The sequence below is a fragment of the Mustela erminea genome, chromosome 15 (assembly GCF_009829155.1).
Source record: "Mustela erminea isolate mMusErm1 chromosome 15, mMusErm1.Pri, whole genome shotgun sequence".
Taxonomy (NCBI): Eukaryota; Metazoa; Chordata; class Mammalia; order Carnivora; family Mustelidae; genus Mustela; species Mustela erminea.
In genome coordinates, this window is record NC_045628.1 from 9,048,372 (window position 1) to 9,069,842 (window position 21,471).

Consider the following 21,471-nt stretch of genomic DNA (forward strand, 5'->3'; position numbering starts at 1 on the left):
GCACTCCTTAGAGTTGAAAACCCAGAAGAGTTGGAAACTTACATTTACACAAAACCCTCATACAGATGTTTACAGTAGTTCAATGCATAATTGCCCAAACTTGGAAATAACCAAGACCCTTTAGTAGGGGAATGGATGCGTAAACTGCGGTACCTCTGGACAATGGAGTATTATTTATTGCCAAAAATAAATGAGCTGTCACGTCATGAAGAGACAGGGAGGAAACTTAAATAGGTGTCACTAAGGGAAAGAAGCTAATCTGAGAAGTTTCCATACCATATGATTCCAACGCTATGGCAGTTTCAGAGAAGGCAAAACTGTGGAAACAGTGGAAAAATCAGTGGCTTCCAGGGTTTGGGGGAGGGATGAATAGGCAGAGCACAGAGGGTTTTTTAGGCCAGTGAAACTATTCTGTACAACACTCTAATGGTGAGTGTGTACCATCACACATTGTCAAAACCTATACAATGTAGAATACCAAGAGTGAACCCTTAAGTGAACTATGGATTTGGGGTAATAATGATGTGTCAGTGACGGTTTATGGATTGTAACAGATGTGCTAGCCTGGTGCAGGATGTTGACCTTGAGGGGGCTGTGTGTGTGTGAGAGAAAGGGGCTATATTGGAATTTTTTGCTGTGAACCTAAAACTGCTCTAAAAAATAAAGTGATAATGTACCAGTGTTAATGTTGATTTCCTGATTGCATTGTGGATATGTCAGACGATGTCCTTATAATATAAGAAGTATACCCTAAAAGATACAGCAGTGATAGGGCATCATGTTAGCAACCCGCACTCAAATACTTCAGGGAAAAAAAAGTTGTTCTTGCAATTTCTTTTTAGAGTTTGAGATCATTTCAAAATTTAATTTTTTTTTTTAAGTGAAGCCGGTTATGATCAGCATTATCATGGGGGAATTTCAGTGTTTTCATTTTTTTTTTTTGTCTGCTCTTCTTGTTTCCCCAAATTAGAGGCGTGTAGACTCCTAGTCACTTTGCAAATCTGTAAGGCCCCAGGGGAGCAATTATTCTCAATCTGGTGTTCACTTCAGATGGCCACGTTTTCTTCGGGGCTGACTCAGGTTGCTGACCCAGTGAGTAAGAGTCTCCCCCAGGAGACGAGTTATAAATGACCATCTGCCCAGGTGCGATTGTTTTTTTTAAAGGTTTTCATTTCTGTGTTCTAAAATATAGGGATGTCAGATACAGGTATGAGGGCATTTCGGGCCATTCCCAGTCAGGCAAAATAGAGGTTCTCAACCTGTCTGGTCAAAGAGAAGTGGCTTTCTCCCTGGTGGGAGAGCCTGCAGGAGGAAGGGAGAAGATCGTTGAGCTGGGTTTGGAGTCCTGGCTGTTGTAGGTGAAGCCACTGCTCCTAGAATTCTTAATTACCCCTGTCATGTCTCAAGCCTTCGGGAAAGCTTGGATTCACTTTATGGTTAAGGCTTGGATGTTGGTTTTTAAGGGAAGGAACAGTGAGGAAGGAGAGCTTCTCAACCGAGGCTGATGGCAAAGTTAGGGAAAGTGGTCATGAGAAGTAAATGGACTTTTATGTTTCTTATGTTTTTCTAAATTTTCTGCCATGGGTATACAGTGCTTTTAAAATCAAGAAAACATAAACATTTGTGAACTATATAGCTACACAGTCCAATAGTGAGTGGTAGGGTGAGTGCTTCAGGTCACAGGGAGTCCCACAGTGAAGATATTTTGGGCGGGCATCTACCACTCTTCTTCTTCTAATTCTAATGTAAAGACACTAGATGTAGAAACATCTTTTGCTCTTGAAAAATAAAATCAAACTTGTCCTTTGCATTAACAATGCCTACTGATGCCAGTTTTGAGAACGTGATTATCAATGAAAAAATAAGTTCAATATAGATCCAGTGCTAGCCTTCATGAAGAATTATGCTATTTATTCCAGATACTAGTCCTGTACCGATAATGTGGTGAAAAGTTGAATTTCCCTTAAAGGATATGCTGTGCTTGTTTCTAAGTCTGTAAGTGGGTTGCTGTTTTGAATTAATTTTGCAACACTCTGACTTCATAGTCTTCCTTTTCTTTTTTAAAGTTGGTCAAAAATTAATTGTGTTATTCAGTTGGAACATTAATATTGCAGGAGACGCCAAGGCATTCTGCAAACTTAAAGATCGTCTAAATGTAACTCTTTGTTACTGAATTGGCTGGACACTTACTATTAATTATTTAGAGGCTTTTTGAGTTTTTGTATTGAAATCTTCGTCCTCGTTTAAAATGTCTCATTTACAGTTCTTCTTTCAGTTGCTCATTATTTATTCATGACACTTATTTTGGGTTTCCTCTATGAGCCATCTATGACTCCGTACATAAGAATCGGCTCTTGTCTTCAGAGAGGTTCCCGTCTAGGAGAGGAAGGAAGAGGCATATGAGAAATGACTAAACACATTAGACAGTGAGAAGTCCAGCAAGAGTTAAGACAGGTTACGTGGTGGGGAAAGAGACAGTGAGCCTCTTCTCAGGGGAGGGAAGAATATGGCAAAGGAAGGAAGGCAAGAACCCAAGGTATGACATGAGAACAGCTTACATAGAAGAACTGCTATGAACTCTGATCACGATGGTTTATGTACAGTGAGTGGTAGGTTTGTGGGCTTTATGGTTCATGTTCCATAATAACTTCAAATCTGTTGCAGGTGACAGGTAAGTTTCTGGGTGACACAGTAGACATATAGGTAGCCCTTTCACCTGGTTGGGGAGTGGGCTTCATCTGTTCTGTTCATGAACTATTTCTCTCTCTCTCAGTCATTGATGAAGAAGGGTTTTTGTTTGTTTGTTTGATTGTTTGTTTTTGTTTTTGTTTTTTAAATGTTCACACCTGCAATGGCCACTTTTACATGTCAACTTGGCAAGGCTCCCTTCCCAGTAACTCAATCAAACATAGGCTAAGGTGTTGTAATGAAGGTATTTTGTAGATGTAAAGTCCATAATCATTAAAATCATTAAAGTCCTTAATTTTTAAGGAAGGACGATTGTTCTAGATAATCTGGGTGGGCTTGATTCAATCCACTGAAATATCCTAAAAGCAGAGCTGAGGCTTCTCAGAAGAAATCCTGCCTGTGAAGTGGAGATTGAGCCCGTGCCCCCTTCAGGTCAGCCCTCCCCATGGATTTCAGACTTGCCTTGGTGGCTCCTATAGGCACAGAAGCCAATTCATTTCAACCAGTCTCTTAATATTTATCTCCTACTGGTCCTGTTTCGCTGGTTGAACTCTGACTAGTATGATACCCAACATGAAGATTCTTACATGCCTTTTTCTAATTATGCCCCTTGGCTTCCTTTACTGAAAGTTTCTCTTCCCTAGTGGTCTGAGAGATGTCAAATTCTCCAACTTTTCTTCTCCCACGATTTGTTTATTTGATACTGTGTGCTCCTAAACTCATGATATGAATTTTAACAAGTTAATTTTACTCTATTTATTTATTCTTTGCTATCTAGCTATTGTTGCTAGTATATTCTTTCTCTCTTTCATATCCTTCAGTCTCTGTTTTACTCCTAGGAATTAAGTTCTACAGGAGCAGGAGTCTTTGACTGGTTCATTTTTGTGTGCCAAGAACCAAGAACAGTGCCTGGCACATAGGAGATATTTCTTATATGTTTATTGAGTGCATGAATGACATTTCTTTATAAATATCCATCTTTACATTTATATGCTGCTCATACAATGATAACATCCTTACATAAAACATTTATTTCTGTCTTCACTGTGAGGTTTGTTGGTGGGAGGCAGCTATTTTGGGTTGGCAAATCTGCTTTGAAGATCCAAACTCTCCACTGGGTTTGTAATCCCAAGCTCTAGACATGGGGTCAGATATAAGGTAACTACTGGCTGTAGATCTGAAATTCCCTCTAATTCAGCCTAAACACAGGTAATTTCATCTCTGCTCATTGAATACCTGCATTTATCTCTTAATCACTTCCAAACTCAGAGACAGTTCAAGAAGGATTTATTAATTATATCCCTCAAACCCTGCAACATGCGTTTATGGAACAAATCTATTTTTGGTCTTTTCTGGGAATAGCATGTCTTTTTGAGGGGAGAGCCAATTGCTCTTCTGACTTGAAAACTTTTATTATAGTGGGAACTGCCAATCATATAGTCTTCAGTCCTTGTCCTTAAAGATGGGTGCATGACCCAAGTCAGAGTTCTTCCCAGGGATTTTATTTTTTTGAATTAGAATTAAGGAAAGTAAATCTGTTCTTCCCTTGTGTCGCTGTGATATATTTTATATTCTCCTTTTTTTCATACAAGTTTAAGATAGTGATAGGCCTTCTTTTTGCAAAATTAGCTATGAATTTTGGAAAGGCATCTGGAGGCAATTCTAGAGCTGATTGACTAAGCGTGCTATTTGTTCTGTGATGCCACCACTGAAATGAGAACTATTAGGTTCAAAAAGGCCTTAGTGCAGGTTCTTACAGAATTTTCTTTAATATTGCCAAAAAATGTAAGAGTAGGAAAGGGAATGATGGGGTGAGCTAAGAGGAGGGTTCCTAACTAAATTTAACTTTCTAGGTGGTTCAGAGAGTAAGCCGTAAGATGTCATTCAGTCTGGATTGCTGAAAAGGGATTCAAACAGTAGAATATAGCAGCCACTGCTTTTTGTCTAATAAACATACCAACTTTCTCAGGTGAATAGTCTTTGGTTACTGTCCTTAGAGGCTTCCCTAGGATTTCCCAATCTGGTGCTACATTGGACAACCGCTGGTGGTCTCTCCTCTTGGTTCTCAGTTGAATCTGACACCCACTCTGCCTTTCTTTAATACCAACTTCTCCAAGCCATAAGCCTGCTGGATACAATAATACCCACGTTCTTTTACCAGACATAGTATTACTTAGTCTCTTTAGTAGTTTAAAGCTTTCAAATTGTTCTCTGGTAATAAAATAGGAGTGTATTTTCATCTGGGAAAACATAAAGATTGATAGTCATTTGAAATACTGGGCTTGTCTTACTTTCATTCAATACAATATTTATCACTTTTGGTCATTAGAACATAATGTTCATCTCAAAGTAAGTCAATACTTTTATATGCCTTTGAACATGAAGTGCTGTTAGATTCTAAAACTGATTCAAGTAGACAATAGAGTGACTAAGCAATGAGATTTTGCCTCTTCTTTGAAAATCTCCCACTTGTAAAACTCTGTGATTTATGAGCCAAGCTGAAAAGGTTTATTAATCTCTCTGGTAATCAGATAATTATAGAGAAATGTACCTTAGTTAGAACTTAGCAGAAGGATGTTTGAAGTCAAGTGTAGGCAAAATCAGGGGAAACAAAACAAAACATTGAAGGCTTTCAGATAAATGTAATCAAATCCATTTAGTTCAGAACCAGGAGCATAAAAGCATCCCTCTCCTCTGGCCTGCTCTCTACTACCCTTTCTGTTCTTCTGACACTGGTATATGTTTTGTCAAATACATTGTCAAGGTAGCATCCTTCCCCCCTTCTTGAATGTCTGTTGCCTGCCGGGCCCTGTGCTGGGGATCTGCTGCATACAAACATGAGGAAAGCAGTTTCTTTTGCTGGGGAGCTTCTGCTGTCCTGAGGGAGATAGGCATGAACAAAGTGTATAAAGCAGACGTCATAACTGTGTCCTCTTTCACTTAGAGGAAAGGGTCAGCTGTGGTATCTCACACTGTTGAGGGATCTAGGCCTGGTGGAGCCACTGGAGGTGGATGGGAAGAAAGGCTAAGGTTGAGTCAAAATGGCGGCCATCCGAGACTGAGAGCAGATCTCAGGAGGGGGCATAAGATTAGAGGCTAAGAGTTGCTGAATGTTGGCATATGATAGTACATGAGCCACGTATCAGGAAAAAGATAGGAATCTTCTTTTTTTTTAAATTTATTTTTTATTTTTAGCATAACAGTATTCATTATTTTTGCACCACACCCAGTGCTCCATGCAATCCGTGCCCTCTATAATACCCACCACCTGGTACCCCGACCTCCCACCCCCCACCCCTTCAAAACCCTCAGATTGTTTTTCAGAGTCCATAGTCTCTCATGGTTCACCTCCCCTTCCAATTTCCCCCAACTCCCTTCTCCTCCCCATCTCCCCATGTCCTCCATGCTATTTGTTATGCTCCTTAGGGCCACAGTTAAGATTCAGGTACAGAGATTTTTTTTTTTTAATTAATTGAAAAAATTTTTTTAACTTTTAAATTGAAATACCCATAGAAAAGAGTACACAGATGATAAAATACACTTCAGTGAGGTCTGACACCCATGTAACCTTGAGCAAGCTCGGATCATAGAAGATATCCAGCACTTCAGAAGGACCCCCTCCGCTACCACCCTGCAACCCCCCTTCATCAATACTACCTTCCTCCCGTCCACTGGTCCCCTATTTGACTAGTTTTGAAATGCATATAAGTGGAAACATACAGTCTGTATTCTTTCATGTCTGGCTTCTTTTACTCAGCATTATGATTTTAGTACCTAAGCCTATTGTTGCATTTAGTGGGATTTCATTCTTTTTCATTGATATAAAATTTTCCATCATATGAATTTTCAGAGATTTTCTATACACTCTACTGTAGATAGATATCTGGATTGTTTCCAGTCTAGGGTCTAATACAACTGTTACTATAATAAATATTTTGTACATTTATTTATTACATCTGTACCTGTTCCTGTTGGCTGAGTCACAATGTATCTCAACTGATGCAAAGAGATTGTACCAATTACATTTCCTCCACCAGACCTTGTACTTTTAGCCTAGTGTGTGTACTATGTCATTATATTTTTAACTTGCTTTTCCATAATTATGAATGAGGTTGGACATCTTTTTGTATGTGTATTGACAGGATATCCTCATGATTTTTCTCATAATTTTTCTGTTAGATTGTTTTTTCTTATGAATTTGAAGGTATTCTTTACAGATTCTGCATATGAAAACTTTATTAGTCTTGTGTTCCATATATCTGTTCCCTCTATGTTCCTCCAATTTGCACTGTCTTGATGTCTTTTGATAAACATTTTTTTTATTTTGATGGAGTTCAGTTTATCAGTCTTTTCATCTTGGTTAGTATTTTCTGTGTCCCTTAAAAATAGAACCACCCTATGATACAACAATTGCATTACTAGGTATTTACCCAAAAGATATAAAAATAGAGATTCAGAGGGGGTACATGCGCCCTGATGTTTATAGCAACATTATCAACCATAGCCAAACTATGGAGAGAGCTAAAATATCCATTGACTGTTGAATGGAGAAAGAAGATGTGGTATATACACACACACTGGAATCTTACTCAGCCATCAAAAAGAATGAAATCTTGCCATTCACAATGATGTGGAAGGAACTAGAGGGTTTTATGCTAAGCGAAATAAGTTAGAGAAAGACAAATACCATATGATTTCACTCATATGTGGAATTTAAGAAACAAAATGGATGAACATATTGGAAGGGGGAGAATGAGAGAGGGAAACAGACCGTAAGAGACCCTTAAGGATAGAGGACAAACCAAGGGTTTATGGGGGATGCGGGTGGGGGTTGGGTATTCAGGAGGGCACTTGTCCTGTTGAGTACTAGATGTTGTATGTAAGTGATGAATCACTGAATTCTACTCCTGAAACCAATATTGCATGGTATGGTAACTAACTAGAATTTAGATAAACATTTGAAGAAAAAAATCTTTTCTGTGTCCCACTTAAAGAAAGTTTTTCTAACTAAGATCTTGAAGTTTTATTGTTTTGCTTTTCATATTTAGACCTAAATTCTTCTAGGATTTACATTTATATATAGTTTGAAGTTGTGAACAAGTTTAATTTTATTTTCTATATAGATATCCAATTGACCCAGAATCATTTATTGACAACATTGTCTTTTCCAAAGGGGAAAAAAAAAGGTTGTCTTCTCCTACTGTTCTGCCATGCCACATGTATTAAAAATCAAGAATCCATATATGTGTGGATGTATTGCTGGACTCTACTCTGTCCCAATGCTATATTTATCTATCCTGATGTCAATACCACTGTCTTAATTACTAGAGTTTTATAGTATGTTTTCATATGTAGTTAGGCAATTTCTCCCACTTTATTCTTACTCTTTAATATTGCTTTAACTCTTCTTGGCCCTCTGCATTTCTATGAAAATATTAAAATTCAATGATCAGTTCATGCTAAAAAAAAAAAAAACACCTATCAGTGGTTGGTTTAGGATGAATCCGTATGTCAGTTTAGGTAGAATTAAAATCTTTAGTATTGTTCTTCAGTTCATAACCTGGCATATCCCCCCCCAACCCCATTTGTTTAGGTCTTTGAATTTTTCTCAAAAGTGTTTTATAACTTTCTGGTTTGGAGTTTTGAACACATTTGGTTAGATTTACTCTCAATTATTATTTTTTTTTAAATTCTTGTATCTATTTCTCAAAGTCATACAGAAAAACGCATATACCATAAGTGTGGGTAGCTTTGTGAATTTTCACAAATCAAATACAACTGTGTAGCCAGCACTCAGATCAAGGAATAGAATATTTCCAGCACCTTAGAAATGTGTTCAAGAAATAGATACATAAGAAAGTATCATGAAGATATTCCCTGATGTTTTTCCTTCAAAGTTTATTGTTTAATCTTTCAGTTTACAATCCTCCCACTAGTTCACAAAAACCTATTGTATTATAGATCCATGTATAGATAGGTGGCAAATTAATTTTTCTTATATATGTCCAGTTGACCCAGCACTGTTTATTGAAACAATCATCCTTTTACTTGTACATTACAAAGTTGCCTATGTCATCAAGAAGGTGGTTGTATGTGTGTGGTTCTTTTTCTGGACTCGACAGTTCCATAATCGAGTTTATCTCTCCTTGCACCATTCCATACTTTCTATTTCTGTATCTTCATGAAAGGCTTTAACATGCAATGGTACAAAGTGTCCAGCTTTGTTATTCTTTAAAATTGTCTATACTTGGTATGTTACATTCCCATATAAATTTTAGAATCAAATAATTGGTTTCAATAGATAAAACCCCACTGGATTTTTTTTTTTAAAGATTTTATTTATTTGACAGACAGAGATCACAAGTAGGAAGAGAGGCAGGCAGAGAGAGGAGGAAGCAGGCTCCCCGCTGAGCAGAGAGCCCTATGCGGGGCTCAATCCCAGGACTCTGGGATCATGACCTGAGCCGAAGGCAGAGGCTTACTTAACCCACTGAGCCACCCAGATGCCCCCCACACTGGATTTTAATTGACTCTCTTATCTTAGTTATCTATCTGCTGGCTACCAAAAAATAAATAACCCCAAACTTAGATGTTTAAAACAACAACATTTATTATCTCACAGTTTCTGTAGGTCAGAAATTTGGGTGTGGCTTACTTGGATCCTTTGGTTTAGGGTCTCTCACAGGCTTCCATGAAGGTATCAGCTGGGACTCTAGTCATGTCAAAATTCAGCTAGGGGAGAATCTACTTTTAACCTGGCTCATGATTGCTGGTTATGTGGGCTGCTCCAAGATGGCAGATTGCTTCATCAAAGCATGCATGCTGAGAAGGCAATAGAGAAAAAATAACAGCAAGATAGAAATCTCCGTTTTCTTTAACCTTAGTGGAAGTGACATCCCATCAGTTTCAATAGGACACTTACAATGGTAAAAAAAAAACCACAACATAAAATTATCATCTTAACAATTTTTAAGGGTGTAGTTCAGCAGTATTTAGTATATTCACATTGTTGTGTTATTACACATCTCTAGGACTTTTTCATCTTGCAATATTGAAACTCTATATACCTGTTAAATATTAATTCTCCAGCTCTTGGTAAGCACTCTTCTACTTTCTCTTTCTATAATTTTGACTGTTTTTAGACATTTCATATGAGTAGAATAATACATTTGTCTTTTTATGACTGGCTTACATCACTTTCGCCATGTTATATATATTAGGCACAAGTCATTGGGCTAAGGTCTCTATCAAGTGGAGGGTATGAAACAAAAGTGGAAATAGTAGGAGATGGGAATTATTGGAATCACTGTGTTTAGTTTAAGTATTTTTATATAGTCTGAATTTTAGACCATCATCAGATATACAGTTTGCAAATATTTTATCCCATTATGCGAAATCCCTTTTTACCTTCTTTCTTTTTCTTTTCTTTTCTTTTTAAAGATTTTATTTATTTATTTGACAAAGAGAGAGATCACAAGTAGCCAGAGAGCCAGGCAGAGAGAGAGAGGGAAGCAGGCTCCCTGCTGAGCCGGAGCCTAATGCGGGGCTTGATCCCAGGACCCTGGGATCATGACCTGAGCCGAAGGCAGAGGCTTTAACCCACTGAGCCACCCATGCATCCCTCACCTTCTTTCTACTGTTCTTTTATGCACAGAAGTTTCCAATTTTTATGAAGTCCAATCTATTTTCTCTTTTGTTGCTTGCACTTATGACGTCACATCTAAGAGTGCTTTGCAAATCCAAGGTCATGAAAATTTATTGTTCTGTTTTTGTCTGATTTTAGCTCTTATATTTACTTCATTGATCCATTTGATTTAATTTTTCTGTGTCGTGTGAGTAGGGGTACAATTTCATCCCTTTGCATATGGTTATCCTGTTGTCCCAGCACCAACTGCTGAAGAGTCTATTCTTTCCCCACTGATTAGTATGGATATCTTTGTTGTGAAACAATCCGCCATGGGCACCCAGGTGGTGCAGTCAGTTAAGTGTCTGACTTTTGGTTTTGGCTTAGGCTGTGATCTCAGGATGGTAGGATCAAGCCCCTTGTTGGACTCTGTGCTCAGTGTGAAGTCAGCTTGGAACTCTCTCTCCGTCTGCTTCTCCCCACCCCCTCTCTAAAATAAATAAATAAATTTAAAAAAAAGGAAAAGAAAAGAAAATCAATTGGCCATAAATGTATGAAGTTGTTTCTGGACTCCCAATTTTTTTTGCATTGCTCTATGTGTCTATTCTCATGCCAATGTCACACAGTCTTAATTATTACAGCTTTATACTTAATGTTGAAATTGGGAGATGTAGAACTTCCAACTTCGATCTTCTTTCTCAAGATGGTTTTGTCCATTGTAAGTTCTTGTACTTCCATATGAACATAAAGGTCAGATTTTTCATTTGTGCAAAAGAAAAAAAAAGGCCATTGGAATTCTGATAGGTATTGCACTGAATCTGTAGATTGCTTTGGGTAGTATTGATTTCTTAACAATATTAAATCTTTGAATACATGAACATGGGATGTCTTTCCATTTATTTAGGTCTTCTTTACTTTCTTTCAGTAATTTTCAGAGTATAAGTCTTCTACCTTCTTGATTAAATTTATATATACACATAGATGTGCTATTCCTCTGGATACTACTATAAATATAATTTTTTCTTTATTTCCTTTTTGAATTGTTCATTGCCGGTGAACCCTTTGGCTTTTGAGTCTCTTGAGAATTCTGCTCAATGTTGAGCCTCTCCTCTACAACCTCTAGAATTGTCAGATGCCTCTGAAGGAGAAATGGTACAAATACTGGTCTTAGCACTTTGGATTTTCTTCATCTCCTGGATACTGGCTTCACAATTATACACTTGCTTGGTAGAGAAACAGATTGTTAAGTAAGATGTAGGCTTCACAGTGTTTGGTTGAATCAACTGGAGTTCCGAGTACAAAGGTAGACAGAGATAACACATGTGGGAGCATAAAGGTGAGAAAGAACAGATAGAACAGCAACCAGTCCTGACTTTCCCCCTCTCTATGTCTCACTGACAAATTGCCAATTATGGCAATTTTATGACCTGAATGGAAATGATTAAAGCCACCTCACAGTGTGCTTTTATAGATTCATGGAGAGAAACTGAGTACAGCTCCTTTTAAATGGTAACTGTCATTGCTAATTGTAACACTAATTGTAATTGTAATATCTAATTGTAACACTAGAGAAGGAAATTTGTGTGAGGATGAGCTGGTAAAACCCTGAGTAGGGTGATTAGATCTAATGTGGTATCTGTCCCTTATTATTTCATAAGTACACCCACCTATCCTAAAGATTTTAGCATTTACCAGATTAACCGAACAAGATTTTTTAAATTAAAAATGGTAACATGAAATTAAAAATATTAAATTTGTCAGCATTCTTAAATAATTTCTTTCTAAGTGGAAAATTTTCCTTTTGAACAAAGATGAATATAAACAAGTTGTAATTTTAATCTACGCTGGAATTAGTGTCAGATTGGGGACAGCCATCAAAAATGCTCTATAAACAGCAAGGAATATTAAAAAGAAGAAGTGGAAAAATTGAGGAGAAACATTAGCAATTGAACATATAAGTGTGGTTTAGGTCTTAATTATGAGAGATTTTTAAAATGTCCTGCAGATATGTTATAATTGATGCGTTAGAAATTAAGAAATAAATAGGCAAACTGAACCCTACTAGATACAGGCATATCTTTAAAAACCCTCAATTATTAAACTGCATTGGTAAAATCCAAAATTCAAAAAGTGATAGTTTTATTTGTATCCTGTTTCTGTGAATTTTTCCTGTCCCTAACTTTAGCCAGCTGTTATGAAAAAGTCCGTCACTTATCATACGAGTAAAGAGAGGGTAGATGGATTCATTAGATCTGTCACTACTGGTGAAAACAACTTTCACCCTGTACTAGTAGTGAGTTATTATCCCTATTTTCTCACATGAAGGATAACACTTCACTTTTTTCATTAGTTCAGCTACCAACCTTTTGAATAACCACTGATATGATTAAGTGACTTACTGACAAGTTGAGCCAACAAAATAATGAACATATGTCAGCCTCTGAATAGTTTTGTTCAAAATCTGATATTAATTTTTGGAAAAAAACTAAGAAATTCTTTAAAAATCTTTCTTTGTGAATTTATTATTGAGTTTTAAAAATGTTTTAAACTGTTAAGGCAGCAATTTCCAAATTTATTTGAGATTTGGTAATTATTATTAGAAAATAAAAGGTGTTTCAGTTGTTAAATGAGTTTTAGAGACTTTGGGAATTCCACCAATATAATCTGATTTCTTTGCTTTAGGACATTGCAAAATCTGTCCTGTGATCATGCCCATTGTGACTATCTAGGAAAGGGAGTTTGGGCTAGGATTTACCAAGTATCGGTTCCCAGAATCACAGAGTATATTTCTCAGCCTCTTTTCTTTGGAACATTCAGGAGGAGATAATTTAAATTAAGAACCATTCACCAATGGATCTACTTCAAAAATTTCATCCTTCATATTCTGAAAAATGTTATTTAGATATTTACATGTGATTTACTTTTATCTGTAAGATACTGCTGTTTCTTGAAAACTCACACTTCAGGACCAGTACCGTAAGAAATTTAGCACCAAACAGGCGATGAAATGCCCTCTTAGCCCCGTTGGGCTGTTATGACAAAATACCCACAGACCATGTGGCTTAAATAAAAGGAGTTTATTTCTCAGAGTTCTGAGCTTGGAAGTCCAAGGTCAAGGTGCTGGCAGATTCCTTTCCTGGTGAGAGTCCTCTTCCCACCTTGCAAATGGCTTCCTTCTTGCTGTGACCTCACATGGTGGAGAGGTCTCTCTGTCTCTGTCTCTTTCATATTTCTTCTCCTGAGGGCACTAATCCCATCATGAGGGCTTCACTGTCATGACCCAATTGTATTATAAAGCACCCCCCCCAGGGTTACTTTGAGGTTTAGAGCTTCAACACGAAATTTAAAAATAAACTTACTTATATGTTATTTTCAGAAAGTGCACTTCAAATAAAAGGACAAAGTCTGAAAAATAAAAACATAGAAAAAGATGTTTTAGGCAAATACTAATTAAAAACAAATCAAACGAAACAGGCTTTAAGGAATAAAGAGGTGTCCAATACAATGATAACATTTTCAATTCAGCAAGAAGATAGAGCAATCCCAAACTAGGTCCACAATATAGTTTAAAAACATGTAAGGGTGAAAATTCATGGAACCAAAAAATGCACAAGACAAGTGCTTTAGTGGAATATTTTTAAATCCTTGTCATAGTGATTGATAGCTGAAGAAAGATATTTACTAGGGCTATAGAATATTTAAACAATGCAATCAATGAATAATCCTCATTAAATGGACATGTATAGAACTCTGTACTCAACAGCTAGAGAATGCATATTTCTTTTTTCAAATCCACAGAGCACATTTATAAAAAGGAGCTACATACTATGCTGCAGACCAAGTCTCAATATAGCTTAAGAAGTGTTATTATACAGATTATGTTTTTTTTTTACTTCAATGCAACTCAGGAAAAAATAAGAAATAAAAATAACTAAAAAGTACTATGCATTTGAAAGTATAAATGTGCTGTTTTAACACATTCAAAAAAAGATATTTTAATGGAAATTGGAAATCACTTCGAACTGATAATAGATACACTACATAAAACCTTGTGTGATGTAGGGACGCCTGGGTGGCTCAGTCAGTTAAGCATCTGACTCTTCATTTTTGCTCAGGTCATGATCCCGTCATGAGATTGAGCTCTGTGCTGAACTTTACGCTCAGATTCTTTCTCTCTCTCCCTCTGCAAACGAACAACTTGTGTGATATAGTTAAAAACATACTTAATAAGAAATATATATCCTTAAATTCTCATATACATAAAGAAGAAAGGACGAAAATCAGTAAGGTCCAACTTCAGAAATAAAAACACCAAGGGAGCATCCATTTATACCATTCTATTTCTTTTTTGTTTTTCTTACTGATTTGTCACGTAACACTGTTGATTTTACTTTCTAATAATCTACAAAGTCTCTTTTCCATGCCCTCGTATAGGTTCAAATTTCCTGATATTCTTCCTATGTCACTGGTTTCCTAACAATATTCTCTATCATTCATATTCCCCTCTCTGTAGTCTATTCACCTCCTTGGTTAAATTCCTAAGTACTTCATTGTTTTTGATGCTATTGTAAATTAGATTGCTTTGTCATTTGTATTCAGACAGCTCATTGTGAGTGTATAGGCGACTGGTTTTTGTATGTTGGTTTTGTATACTGCAATGTTATTGAATTTATTTATTAGTTCTAAGACTTTTTTGGGTTATCGCCCGATCATATAATAGTTCTATTATTAGTGCTGAGGAGTCGCCATATTGTTTTCCATAGTGTTTGCACCATTTTACATCCCCACCCTTGCCAATGCTTACTATATTCTGTGCTTTGGGTCATAGCCATTCTGATGGGTGTGAGGTGGTTAGGTATATTTTTAAGCACATAAATACAACAGGCCTCAGACAATATTAAGCTTTCACTGAATACAACAATATCTTCTCAAAGCACCACATAGTGCAAATATCTAGTCTACGTGGCTAGTAGTCTACCAAGTCTGTGAGAGCAGGTACCACACCCTAGCATATGCCTAGTGCAGTGCCCAGCACAGGTCCATGTGGTAGAGGTCAAGGTATATTGGTTGTGTGGAGGGTGTGTTTCTATTGACAATGAGCTTGGGAATGAATGATGTGGTGCTTGTTACCATCCATGGATCCCAGTGTCAAATATACAATTACTGATAAGCTTGGGGATTCAGGGGACCCTCTGTTTCCCTTTAGTAGATTTGAAGTGAATGCTTGCTTGGTTGGCCTTGTCGGTTGGCATCAGTTAGTCTTAAACCTCAATGAATAGCAGAGAGTTGCCATTCTGTGTGTTCCCTGAATACCCAAATGTCTTACATTTTAGAGAGAGCATAGTGGAGTAAGGAGACATTTTGGAGAACATGGCTCTGCACCTAGGAAGCATGTGACCTTTAAGAATGATTCGATCTCTCTAATGCTTTCATGCATAAAGTGGGATTATAATATCTCTATGAGGAGATTGTCAAGAATTTAAATGAGGTAATATAGGTAAAGTGCAACGAGTATGCATGTAGACTTTGTTATAAATGCATTTTAATTAATTATACTTTTTCCTTTAATGTGTGCCCCCCCCCCCCCTTGGTCAGAAGTTTCTTACATTGAAATCTGTGAATAAAGTGTAGAAAACTCCTGAGATTTCTCTGGATTACCTCATTAGAATTCCTTTGATCAGAAGATGAAAATCTAGCACCGATGTGCTACTTTGTAATGTACATTACACCAACTAGACTAAGGATTGAGTAAGATTGCCGTATTTTATCTGAGCTCAGATGGAGGTGAATTAAGGAATCTATGCCTGATCTCTGTCATGAATGTTCTTGATCACCATGGTGGAGTTTACATGTCCCTCCCTCAACTTTAACAAACATTTATGTCAGCTAAGTCATTAGTGGGCCTTCCTTTGAAAGTTTCTGAAGCAGTGAAGAAATCAAATTTTTCTGTGAGCATTCTGAAATTCAAAGATAATTGTATCTCCGAGAAGGCTTTATTCTCATGGTTTACATCTGAATCTTCTTGATGGTGGTTAATTCCATACCTTTGGCCCCAGATTAAATGCAGGTTAGTATGTATTATTCAACATGTGGGATATGTTTTTGTTTTTTTTTCTATCTAGACTAGCACTGTCCAGTTGAAATTTCTGGACATTGGTGGAAATGTTCTGTAATTTTATACTATGTCATAGACTAGTCACTAGCTGCATGTGGCTACTGAACACTTAAAATGTGGCTAGTGTGAATGAGAAAGTGAATTTTTAATTTTATTTAATTAATTAAAATTTAACCTGAGGGGCACCTGGGTGGCTCAGTGAGTTAAGTGTGTGTCTGCTTTCGGCTCAGGTCATGATCTCGTGATCTCTGGGTTCTGGGATGGAGGCCAGAGTAGTCAGGCTCCTTGCTCAGAGAGGAGTCTGCTTCTCCCTCTCCCTCTCCACACCTACCCCCTACCCTGCTCCTGTCGCTCGTGTGCACTCTTTCTCTCTCTCAAATGAATGAATGAATGAATAAATAAATAAATAAAATCTTACAAAAAATTTAAACCGAAATGGCCATATGTGGCTAGTGACTGCCCTCGTGGATGTCTGGACGGCTCAGCCCCGCCCGTCTTTAAGGAAATGAGAGTTGCTGTACAATCCTATGAGATACATTAACAAATGGCCCACACTGGGTAAATGTCATTGTGGTCCCTCGCTCTGCCTTTTTTGTTGGTTTGTTTCCGTTTTAGTTTGAATATAACGAGGGGAAAATGTTATTCTGAACCCAGACTGCCCAGTTCTGACCGCTGTTGGAGACGGGCGCAGGGAGAAGAATCCATTTCAGAGGGAAAATGTGTTTCTCCGCTGCTCTCTGCCTTTTGTAGAGACAGGAGGGAAAGAGGTAGAAATAAACGACTGAAATTTCAAAGCCTCCGTTAATTCCTCTATGTGCTAGCGGCAGCAGTCCAGGTTAGAAAAGCCCTCCTGGAAGGAGGGGTATTAACAACGTTGTAGAGAGACAAAAGTAGGTCCAGAGTTTCGTAGTGGCTGGAGCATGACTTCATTTGAATTTCCAGGTAAGAGAAGCAGATAGTTCACGATGTAGGGGAGCAGGAGCAGAGCATGGCGGAGACTGGGGGAGCCTGGGGATGCACTAGGTACGGAGAAGGGCAGGACTTTGCCTCGTGATTGAGGGTTGTGCTCGCTGAGGGAGTAGCTGATGAGTAACCCCAGGCTTGGGAAGGAATCTCCGACACAGTAATGTTTAATCTCCAAGGTTAACTTAATGCCTGCATTTGTCAGCCCCTCTCCTGCACTCTGATCTTTAGCAAACCCTTCTCCACCCACAAAGCACTGCTTGGATTGTTTGGGGGGAAGGGGAGAAGAGGGGCCCTGTTTCATATGTGGATCAGCACAGGGGTAGGAGAGCAGCCACAGAGGGCAAGTTCAGGTCAGATGGGAACTGCAGTAAAAGCAGCGAAATGATGATGAGATTATGACCCCTGGTCCCTCTGGAGGGATGATATGGTCAGAATCTTAAAGAGCCAAGTCACCTCCACAGACATCTACAGTGCACAAGGAATAAAGATACCGAACATGTTGTATTAGCTTAATACGTATCTCCTCTATGCCCATCGATGGAATTCTGTGCACGGTAAAATTTATGTCAAGCAACAGGTGCTATTTCAACTAAGGGTCTTTTAAAGCCTTGCCCTGTTGTCTGTATCATGAACAATTCTGATTTACATTTACAGTGATCTCCTGAGTATACCTCAGTAATTGAGTGTATACTTCAGGCAAAAAGAAAAACATCTTTGAGTGTAGAAATGTATGCCACTAGGTATGCAGACAAAGGTAAAACCTCTGAGTCCCCAGGGGACTTTGACATTGAGAGGAATTATGACACTTTCACAAAGAAACCAGACAGTCCTTTCTGGAAAATTCCAGGCGTGAATTAAAGCAACCGCAACAGTCCTTCCGGGAGGTAAGATAATACAGTGAGAAACGTAGGGTTTTTTCTGAGTCCTGCCCTGAAATTCTTTGATTTCCACAACTCAAGCACCTCCTTTATTAGACTCTGGCCAGTCGGGTTCCTTTCTGCTTGTCCTTTTCTCCTGGGAAATGGTTAGAAGTGGTTCACGACTTTCCTTTACTTCCTTAACTTACTTTCTTTTTAGCCAGCGGCTTTCAAAGCTCAGGTTGCCACACATTGAGTTGTCAGCGCTCAGGAAACAATTTATTTGCCAGAACTCCGCGATGTGTACTTCAAACACACACTCGAGGGCTTTGGTGTGAGGCCATCTGTTCATCCTGAAGACCGGATTTCAATGTGCTGGTGACGGCACTCATGCACATTCCGTCCTGTCTTTCGCAGCTCCTCCCACAGCAAAGAATCTTCCTCCTGGAATTCAGAGAGGAGTCCAAGTCTTTTCTTTATTATTTTGAAGCTGGTTCTGCTCTGGCTGCGGTTCTTTGTTTCACCTAATAATCTCTCCTGGGCTCTCCTGGGCCCTGCCCTTCATCTCAGAGAATAAAGGGGAGGAGTTGGTGACACATTTGTGTAGGACGCAAAGGAACACTTTTCTGTCCTAGATGAGTTAGTTACTCTTCCCTTTGAGGTTCCTTTGAACCTTTTCTTTGAGCTTCCTTTCCTCTGAAATTTCCACAGAGAATCCTGCCTGGGAAACAAGCACTCACGTCACTCTGACACAGGACCCTAAATCTCTGTGTATGGTTCCCTTGGGGTTGCCTGGAAATGTGACAATCCTTTTGTTTAGGCCAGTCATAAGCCTGTGGCTTATAACTGAATTTCTTGTTTTTCCCCTTTTCCTATAACATGGTGCTTGACTCAGTAAGGAGTAATGGTGAGGCTTGTGGATTCTGAAACCAAGTTCCGGTGTGGGTCCTGTCACTAAAGAGGGTTAGGTCTTATAATTGTTCCTGAGTTTGGGAACTTCTCATGAAAGTGGAAGCTAGAGGAAGTCAGCAAAGGTCAGAAAAAAACAAAACAAACCAGAAAACAACAACAACAATATCAGCCATGCCAGGAGAACAAATGTTTCCAGATAGTCTTGTGTGTCTTGGTAAATCTCCAGTTCTGGAAAACATGGCCAATCCATGTAGCTCTTCGCTACCCCTGTGGGATAAATCTGGACTCATTCTTGGTGAAGACTGCTGTATGGCTTGAATGGGTGAGCAATGAGAAAAACAAAACAACACAAAACTATGTGGTTTCTGCTCAAGATCTCAGTATTGATCTATAAAATGATTTGCTGAAGATAAATCAAGTTATCTTGATAACTTGGTAATACGTCTTCCTTGCTACAGTAATGTCAGTGGCAAAGTCTTCCTCTTTGTCCCCCTTTCTTCTTGTGATGGTATCAAGATTTTTTTTTTAACTTTTTAATGCAGATTCCAGGACCCACAAATGATTCTTCCCACCTGGAGATTAAGAAAGAGATGCAGTGATGCCAGGCTAATGTGACATCAATACTTGAAAAAGCTTAGTTCAGGTTATATCAGATTATATTATCAAATTTTATCAGATTTACCCTCTCTATATCAATGGCTATCGAAGTTTTTTTCAATAGCAGGAAAACTCTTTTGCATATATTCAGCGAAATCCTGTGAACCACATGCATTGTGTAAATATATAAAATAGATAAAAGGAGAGGTTTCTTGGTGGCCTTGGCCTGGCATTGGTATGGCCCATATTTTCCATGTCAAGACTGGAGAAACTCTTGAGGCTGGGACTGCGCACAATACAGTTAGACACCATTTAATTAACTGAACGTTTCCCATATTCTTACCATGCACGATCCCTTATTGTTACTGTTTTCTCCACAGATTCTAAAATTTCTTACTATGCCATCAAAAGTGAATTACAGTTATCTCCTTTAATCTTTTCAAAAACCTTATTAGGTAGGTACAGATGTGCCCATTTGACAAGTGAAGACGAACATTACCCAACTTGCCCAAAGTCACACAGTGGCTTCCACACTGTGGACGTGGGTTATGAAACCAGATCTTTCTCTTTCCAAAGACTTGGGCCAGTCCATTAGTAACTATCCTTACACAATTTCAATTCAGAGTAAAGGAACAATCTGTCTGGCCCAGACAGAAAGTCTTATCATGGACATATTATAATTGATAATTAGGATTTTTGAAGAGTTGATAACACCAGTTACAGTTGCTGGAGATTCCAATTTGACAATTATTATTATTATTATTATTTTCTGTCATAGCTGTGGGTTGTCCAAATTTGTAAGGCTACTTAGTTTCAAAGGCAATGAGTAATAAAAGAAGGCTTCTAAGTAAATAGTTATGAATTCATTGTTAATTCTCATGCTTAATCTCATGAATAAGCTTATGAGCTTAATCACTCCCCCTCATGAGTTCAGGCGAGAATACTTTTTCCCTGCCCGTCCTTCTAAATCTCCTATTTCACATAAAAGGAATGGGATATTCAGGGGTCTGAGTATTTCTGATGCAAGTGATAGTCCTGTGCAAAGCTCTCCAGAGTGCCTCTTGGGAGATCCCAGTTTGGACACCTTGTTCTGCAGCTTTCAGACATCCAGGGCTATGATATGACCATTTACTTCATTCTCTTCCCCTACAGAGAGATATTAATTAATGCCTTCGCTACAGAAGAGACCAGAGTGCCAAGTGAGTATGAGGTGTCAAGCCCAATATATAAGTAATTCGTAGGATATTTTGTTCAGTGTTGAAGTGCGTGAGTCTAATATACTACAAACTGCATGCTCATTGCTTGTATTTTTAAGATTATTGTTACTTCTCCGCGAGTTCTCCAGCCATCTCTCTATGCCCCACAAGAGTTGTTTTTGTTGTATTGTTATTGTTATTGTTATTGTTGCTTGTTAGTTCGTTTACCCTTACACGTCTTACCTTGATGCAAAAGCAGCCTGAGCAGGTGCTGAACCAAGTCCTCAAAAAGTTGCCAGCTCTGGTCCCTGGGGGCTCCGCAGAGGTGGCATCAATGATTCCTGGTCTTTTCTGGAAGGTCTTGTATAAAACCAGATCTACACCTTGGGCAGATATAAGACGGCAGGCAGGCATCTCCACTGAGCATCAGAGGCAGAAGGACCCACATAAGCTATCATACCACGATGCCTGGGCCCCACAACCTCCTCCTTTGTGCGGCCTGCCTTCTGTGCCCAC

At 38.4% G+C, this 21,471-nt stretch overlaps 1 long non-coding RNA gene across 1 annotated transcript in view; it reads left to right on the forward strand.

Annotated features, from left to right (window-relative positions):
• The window catches only part of LOC116574008, a 38,109-nt gene extending 17,151 nt beyond the window's left edge, over positions 1-20,958 (forward strand). Inside the window, exon 3 of the long non-coding RNA XR_004279099.1 lies at positions 20,912-20,958. This is a non-coding gene — a long non-coding RNA (uncharacterized LOC116574008). The remainder of the gene's footprint in view (positions 1-20,911) is intronic.
• The last annotated feature ends 513 nt before the right edge of the window (positions 20,959-21,471 follow it).